The sequence below is a fragment of the Phascolarctos cinereus genome, unplaced genomic scaffold, assembly GCF_003287225.1.
Source record: "Phascolarctos cinereus isolate Bilbo 61053 unplaced genomic scaffold, phaCin_HiC Scaffold_1;HRSCAF=81, whole genome shotgun sequence".
Taxonomy (NCBI): Eukaryota; Metazoa; Chordata; class Mammalia; order Diprotodontia; family Phascolarctidae; genus Phascolarctos; species Phascolarctos cinereus.
This window is the reverse complement of record NW_027555514.1, coordinates 247,187,553-247,196,976: the sequence shown is the minus strand read 5'-3', so window position 1 is coordinate 247,196,976 and position 9,424 is coordinate 247,187,553.

Below are 9,424 nucleotides of genomic sequence, written 5' to 3'. Positions count from 1 at the left end.
GGTCCTAAACAAAATGAGGGTAACACAGTTTGGCTCAGAAACATGATTCACAACGGGTGGCAGTGGAGGGACAGATAACAAAAGACCCTGAATACTAAGCTGGGTTCAGACATTACGTAGTAGGAAATAAAGAGCAACTGGAGGTTATTTAGGAAGAGAGTCACATAGTGAGAGCAAAATTAATCTTTAGAAAGATTATTCTGACCACTCTAATAGAATAAATTAGACAAGGATAGAGATTGGGGGTAGAGAGATCAAATAAAAAGCAACTTCAACAATCTAGGAGAGAGAAAATGAGGCTATGAATTGGGATAGTTATGGAGATGGAAAGGAGGGGACAGATTCAGGAGGAGATGAAATGTACAGGAGGACCTGGCAATGGACTGAATATGAGGAAGAGGCAGAGGACTAAGATCAATCAATCAGCAAACACTTAATAAATACCTATTATGTTCTAGGCGACTTGCTAGGTGCTGAGGATAAAAAGACCATAAACTGATGACAGGTCAATAGATAAAAGTCAGGAGACGGAGAAAAAGAGAACAGAGAGAAACAGAGACAGGTGACCAAATGAACATAACCTACTTTCAAGAAAGTTGTATTCTCCTAGGGGAGACAACCTGTACATATAAAATAAATACAAGGTGGTGGTGGTGGTTGTTGGCAGGGGGGTTACTAGTAGCTGAGAAAAGTAGGGAAGGCTCCACATAGTTGGTATTTGAATTGTTTCAAAGGGGAGGAAAAGTGTTTTACATGGTGGAAGCAAAGAGGGAGTGCATACCGGCACAGGAGACAGCCATCAGAAAGGTATGGAGATGGGAGGTATATGAGGAATATTAAGAAGGCCAATCTGGCTAGATCTCCGAAGGTATGAAGGACGGAAAAGTATAACAAGTGGGAAGAAACAGATATTGGTCAACTTCTCACCAGACACCAGCATCATGAAGAAGACTGGAAAATTGGCTCAATGGAATCCATGCTTTACTTCTAGATGAACATCCCTTGTCTTCTCTGACTGTCTTTCCCTGATATGTCTAAGTAAACCTCCTTTTTTTCACAGGTAGATGAATTCCTAGTGTCTCATTTTATTCCAGTTTCAGACCTGACTCCCAGGAGACTAATCTGAGTCAGGTCCAGTCGAGAAGCTATGGACACAGAACTTTATGGAACCTGAAAGGTCTCCAAAAGCATTTTGAAATTGCCCTTATTGAGATTCTTAAAATCTAGCCACTGCTCAGATTCTTATAATGTAGCCAATAGCTCAGTAATGTTCAGATTCCTTAAGAGTCTGGCCAACATGGTAGATGTTCTAATAAACCTTGTCTTTGGCTGAAAAAAAAAAAAGAAAAGAAATTGCCCTTATTTAAAGGGGACGACTGAAGAGCAGAGTAGTCTATTCTTTGTAGTTCAGTCATGACATGGCCCTTTGAACTCTACTTGGTTCCAGGAGGGCTCTCACAGTCCATACCTACGTTTTTCCTTTGTCTAGCATTTTCATCTCTGAACCTTGCAGAAGCAGTGTGACATCGTAGATAGAATGCTGACCTGAGTCAGCAAGACCTTGGTTCAAATCACACCTTAGCGTGTGTGAACCGGAGTCTCAGTTTGCTCATCTGTAAAATGGAGAAGATAATAGTACTTATTTCACAAGGATGTTTTGAGGATCAGAAGAGATAATATATTCATACCTTTAAGTGCTACATAAATGTGAGCTACTGTTATTATCTTACTGCAGAGCAGACAAATGCCCATTTGACAGGAAGGGACAGGAGCAGGGATGAGTCACTTAAATTATCAAATGGTAGCTATAATTCACTCAGGACCTCATCTCACTTTTGCTGATGCAAATTCCATTTCAATGAAAACGGGGAATAGAAATAGCAGGCTTAGAGAAGCAGTGGGTTTACTGGAGCACATGGCAATTTCAGCTTGTTTTTCAGCCAGGCTCTTAAAAAGTCTTTTAATAAAACTCACAGACTGTTTTTGTGACCTTTAAAAAGAAAAGTTTGAATTAAGAATTAATAGGAAATCATTTTTCTCAGCTCTTCAAACAGACAGAAAAGTAATACATGTTTTTTTCTTTCACGAAGTCTATCTGCCATATCATCTAGCTATCCCTCCTATTGTTTAACATGTGGGAGGCCACAGAAAGAAAGGAAAACATTCTGAGATGCAGAATGATCCATAGGTTGAAATATCCAACTTATTTTGCACAGTTATTTAACTGCAACAGTGACATTTCTAAACTGTTTCCACTTATGGACAAAATGAAAGAGTTTAATATAGACCAGTATGTAATGCAGCTATGCTATCCTTATCCTTGCAAATGGATTACAAATCCTGTGTTCAATAAATACTTTGTTTCTTTCTTGATAGTCCATTAGATTCACAATCTCATCAATGTCTTCCTCCAACAGGGCACATTGCAACTCATCCAAGCCTTCCTCATCCTATGTTATGCTTGTCCCTGTCCTTCTATAATTCCTCCAAAGAAGGTTCATCCAGTTTTTGGTTTGGTTTTTGGTTTTTTGAGGATGGGAGTAGTTAAGAGTGGACTTGGGGAAGAGGCACAGCCTTCCTTTAGACACCAAAATTTCATAGGTTTAGAGCCAAAAGAGACTTTGGAGGTCACTTAACTACTTCATTTTACAGACAAGGAGAAAATTGATGTCAGAGAATTTAAATGACTTGTTTAATGTCACAAAGGTATATAACGGGGAGCCCCTATGATAGTTCACCAGTCATTACCAAATTTCACTATGTGACTGTCCTACCTCCTTTTCTAATCACGCATCCTTTATGTGGTTTCTCTTAAATAATTCTTCATCAGTAATGTGCTGCAGCCTACTCACACTAATCATACATCTCTCTATTGCCCCATGGGTGACCCTCATTAATTCTGTTGTTTTTCCCTTTTTAAAAATGTTTTCATGCTTTTTTTTTAACAAATAAGCTCACAGCTTAGTTCAGTTCCTACCCAGCATTAGTCCCAGCAAGTCACTGTCACCTCCTAATGCCCCCCTCAGGTGAACTCTATCCCTTGTAACAAATAAGCAAAAGAAACCAACACACTAGAAATATATAGAAATCTATGCCTCATTTGCACTACTGTCTGCAACATCTCTTTATATGTGCTTGCCTGTGCACATATTCTTTTCCCCTAGTAGAATGTAAGCTCCTCAAGAAAAGGGAAGGTGTTTTTCTTTGTCTTCATGTTCTAAGAGCCGCACAGGAGACCTAGCACATAGTAGGTGCTTATCATTGCTTGTTGGCTTGAACTTAATCGAACCGTATGCCCCATGAAAGAAACTTCTTTATAATACAGGCAGATGTTCATTAGTTCCCAAAGTATAAGGTACATCTCTAGTTAACTTTAGCCTTGGGTTCCCAAATTTCAAGTCCAAAATTTGGTCCACTCCAAATTTCTGATTGAGCCATGTAGCCAATTTAAATACTTTTTAGAACACAAAAATCATGGAACTAAGCCAGTTCTTATATAGAACTAATTGATCCATGATCTCTTTAATAATAATTAGAACAACTCACATTTACATTATTCATTAAGGTTTGCAAAGCACTTGCCTCATAACAACCTAGTAAAATAGCACACGTGTTTCTCCTTCCCCCTCCCCAGCCCCATTTTACAGATGAGGATGTTCAGGCACTGAGAGGTCTAATGAGATGCACATGATTCCAGAGCTAGTAAGGACTGGAGACAAGATTTGAACTGAAGTTCCCTGATCTAACACCCTACCCCGTCATACTTTTGTCTTCTCCATCTATTATAGAACACTGCCTCCTTGAAAGAATCTTAACACTGGTAGGGACTTAAGATTGTATCTGGTTCAAACACTTCATTGGGCTAACCAGAACATCAACAGGAAATCTTTGTGGATTGACTGACAGGGTAATTTATGGTCTGGGCCCGATTCGGGCCAATCCCTAGTAGTTCAAGTCTGATATTGGAATGAAATGATACACTCATAGGTTGTTCAATAGTTAACGAAAGGAAATTCACTTAGCCACAGAAGATGAACGCTGCAAGGACACAGGGAGATGACTCAGCTGGGTGCAGCTCCCCTACTTATTTTTAGTCTGGAGCAGGGGTAGGGAACCTGCAGCCGCAAAGCCACATGTGGCCCTCTAGGTCCTCAGGTGCAGCCCTTTGACTGAATCCAAACTTCACAGAACAAATCCTTTTATTAAGGATGCCTACTACATGCGAAGTAGCATAAAAGTTAGTAAACAACAGGGGAAGCAGCATGGGATAGAGGAGAGAGTGGTAGCTTTGGAATTAAAGAACCTGAGTATGAATGCCAGTTTTTCACTTACTGTTTGTGTGACGTTGGGCAAGTCACTTCATCTCAGTCATCTTCAGTTCCCTCATTGTAAGATGAAGAGGTTGGACTAGATGGTCTCTGAGCTCCCCTTTCAGGGCTATATCTGTTAGACTGTTTTCTGTATAAGTAAGCCATTCATTTAGTGAAGGTGAAGGATAATATCCATGAATTTAGAAAAGAGAGAGAGAAGGATTTTTATGCTGAGTAGATCTTTGAAAAATCTATGGAAAGGCACTGACTAGAATCATGCAGGATGAGAGCTATGGATGCAGTATTATCAGTATCTGTGGAGGCATTACATACACACTGATGAGAAAGTATCTCATTAGGTCAAGGGCTCGCAGGAATCTCAGAGACCATTTAATCCAAACTTCTCATCCTATAAACGAGGAAACTGAAGTCCAGGGGGTGGGAGGCAAGGGTTAGACCACAGGTGGGGAACCTGCGGCCTCAAGGTCACAGGTGGCCCTCTAGGTCCTCAAGTACAGCTCTTTGACTGAATCCAAACTGTGAAGTTTGAAGGCCATGTGGCCTCAAGGCCATTGATTCCCAAAATTACACAGGTGGTAAGCATCTAAGGCAGTATTTAAATTCATGGTCCTTTAATTCCAGAACCAAGTTTCTTCCTATTATACCATCAAGTCTCCTATTTATGAATGATGAAATATAGTATCAACCTCATAATCTCTTGACCAAACAAACAAATAAACCACAAATATTGAACAAATAAGGCCTAATGAATGACCAGCCTTATCGCCTCCTCCTTCAAAAACTGAATATTGTTCATGTCCTTTGAGAAACCAGCTTTCAAAAATATCATGCCCATAGAAAATATATATTTAACAGTTTTTGGAGGTACAGCGGTCCACAGAACAATAGTTTTCTATCTAGGGATTTTAGAATCCTTCAATCTATGGTATGACTCTGAAATTTTTAGGGTTTAATTTGATATGTATTTTCCTAGATTTGTTAAACCAAAACAAATCTAAACACCAAAGACTAACTTGGAAGGCGTAGAGTTTCACCCACAACTCAAATGAAAAGGGTGAGTAGGAAATCCCATTATGAGTTTCATCCATAGAAAGTGTCCAACTATATAATGCCCTTCTCTAGCTCAGTTTTTACTCTCTAGGATATAGGAAAGAGCTACCATTTTATGAGTTTAACGTTTGTAAAATTATGACAACTTTGATCTTTTCCCCCATTATTTATTTTCTCTTATGGAATTTTTAGATTTCTAAATAACAAGAGATAAGATTTGGGAAGAAATAAAATAATTACAATAAGTCTAATTCATCCTTGCAAAGAATTGTGTGCAAAAAGGCAATATAATTCAGCTAGTGAGAAATTAGAGCTTTGCAGTCTCTCCCCCAAAACCCCAATAGAATGTAAGCTCCTTGAGGACATGGACTTTTTATCTACAGGACTCTTGGCATAACATCTGGCATACAACAGACACTAAACAAATATTTATGGAAGTTAATTGAATTAAACTGGAGATCATCCAGTCAAAACCTCCCATTTTACAGGTGAGTAGAGGCCTAGAAATATGAAGTGTTTTACTCAACTTCACAAAAAAAATTCTACCACAGAGATGGTGGCTAAAATCTGGGATTCTTGATTCCCTATCCAGTACTCATTTCATGATAGTCACTTAGTTATCTTTCCAAATGCAGATTCCATTTACTTTATTTGTGTGATGAGATGGGGTGGAATGGCTTAAAATAGGAAGAAAACTGTTACTAAATTATTAATCTAGACTTGGAAGATAATACGAAGGAAACAATTTGTACTTCCAGGCATAATGATTCACTTCAGGCCCTCACATAACATTTGGAAAAATAATCTACAACAATTTACATGTATAGTGCACTTTTATTTACTGTTATTCTCATAAGAACCTTTCTGAGATAGTACATGTATCAATAGTACGATTGTCAGGGGGAGAGCCTGAGGTAATGACTTGAAAAAAGTTATACAACTAGTAAGGAGCAGAATCCAGCTCTGGGGACCGTTTCAGAAAGAACTATTTCACTTTCATCTCTGCAACCCCAATAACTAGCACAACACCTTGCACATATTGTTGTTGTTGTTGTTATTGTTGTTTAGGCATTTTTCAGTTTTGTCTGACTCTTTACGGCCCCTTTTTGGGGGTTTTCTTGGCAAAGATAATGGAGTGGTTTGCCATTTCCTTCTCCAGTTCATTTTACAGGTGAGGAAACTGAGGCAAACAAGGTTAAGTCACTGGCCCAGCATCACACAGCTAGTAATTTTCTGAGGCCAAATTTGAACTCAGGTCTTCCTTACTCCAGGCCCAGCACTCTATCCACTGCACCACCTTGCTGTCCCACCTTGCACACAGCAGGAGTTTAATATCTATTTATTAAAATAAATTGAATTTGATGAACAAATTCCATGATTTTTTTTTTTAGGATCATTCAACCACCATTTATAAAGCACCCACTGAGTACTAGGCCCATGCTCAATGATGAGGATACAAAGACAAAAATGAAACTATCTCTGCCCTCAAGAAGTTTACATTCTATTTCATGGGAAAGGCTAAGGAAATAATTTTTACAGATTAATGTAATCACAGAAGACCCTGACATCTCAGACAAATCAAGCAAGCAAGCAACAGTTTAAGCTAGATGTTAAGTAATTTTCAAACAATCCTCCCATAATGTGAAATGAAGCCATTAATCAATTTGAGGGGATTGTAGGGTTTTGGCCTTTGGATAAAGGCAGATGGTGCCACATGGGAAACATCTTGCATTTGGCTGAAAGAATCAGATGCATTTCTAGGCCTATATATAAAAATAGCAGCAAACCAAGTGGTGAACCAATCCAGTGATAGATTAAAAGATGGGAGATGAGAATCCGAAAGTTGGAGCTGGTCCCCAGAAAGTGAACTGCTCTAGGAAGAAAAAGACTTCTCTCTCTCTCTCTTTCCCCACCCCCATTGACTAAGTCCTCAGAAAGACTGGGTTTGTAGCAGATGGTGCCTCCAGACAGATCCCAGAAATGGAACCAGTAGGAGACAACACATCCAGCCAGAAGAGTGACATGCCTGGGATAAATACATTCTAAAAGATAGTCACCTGAGAATGGGAGGCAGTTTCAAGGAGCATCACCCACTGCAATGGATGAAAACACTGGATGTTAAAGCACCAGGAGTTGTGAGTAACCCCTTTGCCATACATCTATACACACATACCTTATGACCATTGTTTAGCCTTCTGTACCCATTGGGCTTGTGTGTTTCAGGGAGAGTGTGCCCCACGACTTCGGAGGGAATGTCACGTACTCTCTGTTTTTACTTTTCACATCTCAATAAACACCTTTGCTAAAAATCTAATTAAATCCACCAGCCTATTGTTATGGGGAAACAAACGGGAGCAGAGGGAGAATCATTAGTGACACTATTGGAAATCTCAGCCCTTAATCCTGAGAGAGTAGTATTCAGGCACACTTCAGGGATCCAAAACATGAGTACAAATGGGCTACCGATCCCCAGAAAGGGAGCTACACATATATAAGTCAATACAAAGTCTTTACAAAGCAAATACAAATTTATTTCGAGGGATCCAGAAAAACATCTTGAAGGAAGTGGCACTTGGAATGAACTTGGAAAAGAAATAAAGATTCTAAGAGGAGAAACTGAGAAGTGAGTACATCCCAGGTCCCAGGGGACTGACTGTACAAAGTCACAGAGAAAGGAGATGGAATATTATGTTGGGAGAATGGCAAGTAGGCTAATCTGGCTGGATTGTAGAATTCATGAAAGGAGTTATGTGTAATAAGTCCTGAGAGTAATCTATAGCCAGACAGTGGAGGACTTGAAGTGCCAGACAACCCAGTTTGTGTTTCATTAGCCAGGCAATAGGGAGCCACTAGAGATCTATGAGCAGGGGAGTAGCATATACACCTTGAGAGTCAGATACATGCTTTAAGAATATCATTTTGAAAAAAAATAAATAAAAATTTTTTAAAAGGGGCAGCTAGGTGGCGCAGTGGATAGAGCTCCAGCCTTGGAGTCAGGAGGACCTGAGTTCAAATATGATCTCAGACACATAACACTTAATAGCTGTGTGACCCTGGGCAAGTCTCTTAACCGCAATTGCTTCACCCCCCCAAAAAAAAAAAGAATATTATTTTGGCAGATGAGTAGAGGATGTTTAAGAGAGAGGAGAGACTTAGGACAAATGTTAATTCTCTCAGTTGCTCTATTAACTACAATTCATCAGAAAAGAGATGAATACTTTATAAACTTGGATAACATAATATGCATTCCAAGATCTAATCTAGAAAAAGTTCTTATGTTTGAAATCATTAAAAGAGAAGGGGAAAGATATGACAATAATTCCTATTTCCATATAATGCTTTATTCTTTAAAAAGTAAGGCAAATATCATTAGACCCAATCTACCTATGAAGAAACTAAGACTCAGACAGGTTAAGTAATTTGTTCACCATTGCAAAGCCAGTAAGTGTCAGAACTGAGACTACAACTCCTGGCCTCAAACTCTATTCCAGAGTTCTCTTCATGATGTTGTTTTTCAAGTTAGTTGAGAATTTTACAAATTTCTTTAATATTTCAACATATCTGCAATGGCAATGACATGCCCCAATGCAGATCATAATCTTTCCAAATTTTAGCCAATGGTTTCAAAAGTTGCCCACCTTTTTGTGATGAATCTCTCTGAACTTATCTAGGCTGGCCCTCAGACAATCATCTTTTTTGCAAGGTCTGCCTATACTTGAAGCATTTCTGGCTTAGTAGGACCTGGAAGCATTTGATTTACACTAGCATAACTGAAAAACTCACAGTCACCACCACACCACAATAAGGCAGTGAAGTAGGAACAATACTAACAAGAAATAATGTCTCCACTATACAGGGAATTCTTGTTCATGTACAGATTCACTGATTTTTGTGATCCTGGCAGTTCTGAGATGCTGTGATCCCTTGATTCTGATATTTCTAATTTCACCTTCCTTACAGGGAATTTTGGCAACTCAAGTATCATGCATGTATTCAGCCATCTGTGAACATAGTGTATCCTTGACCCTCACCACCCAAAACTC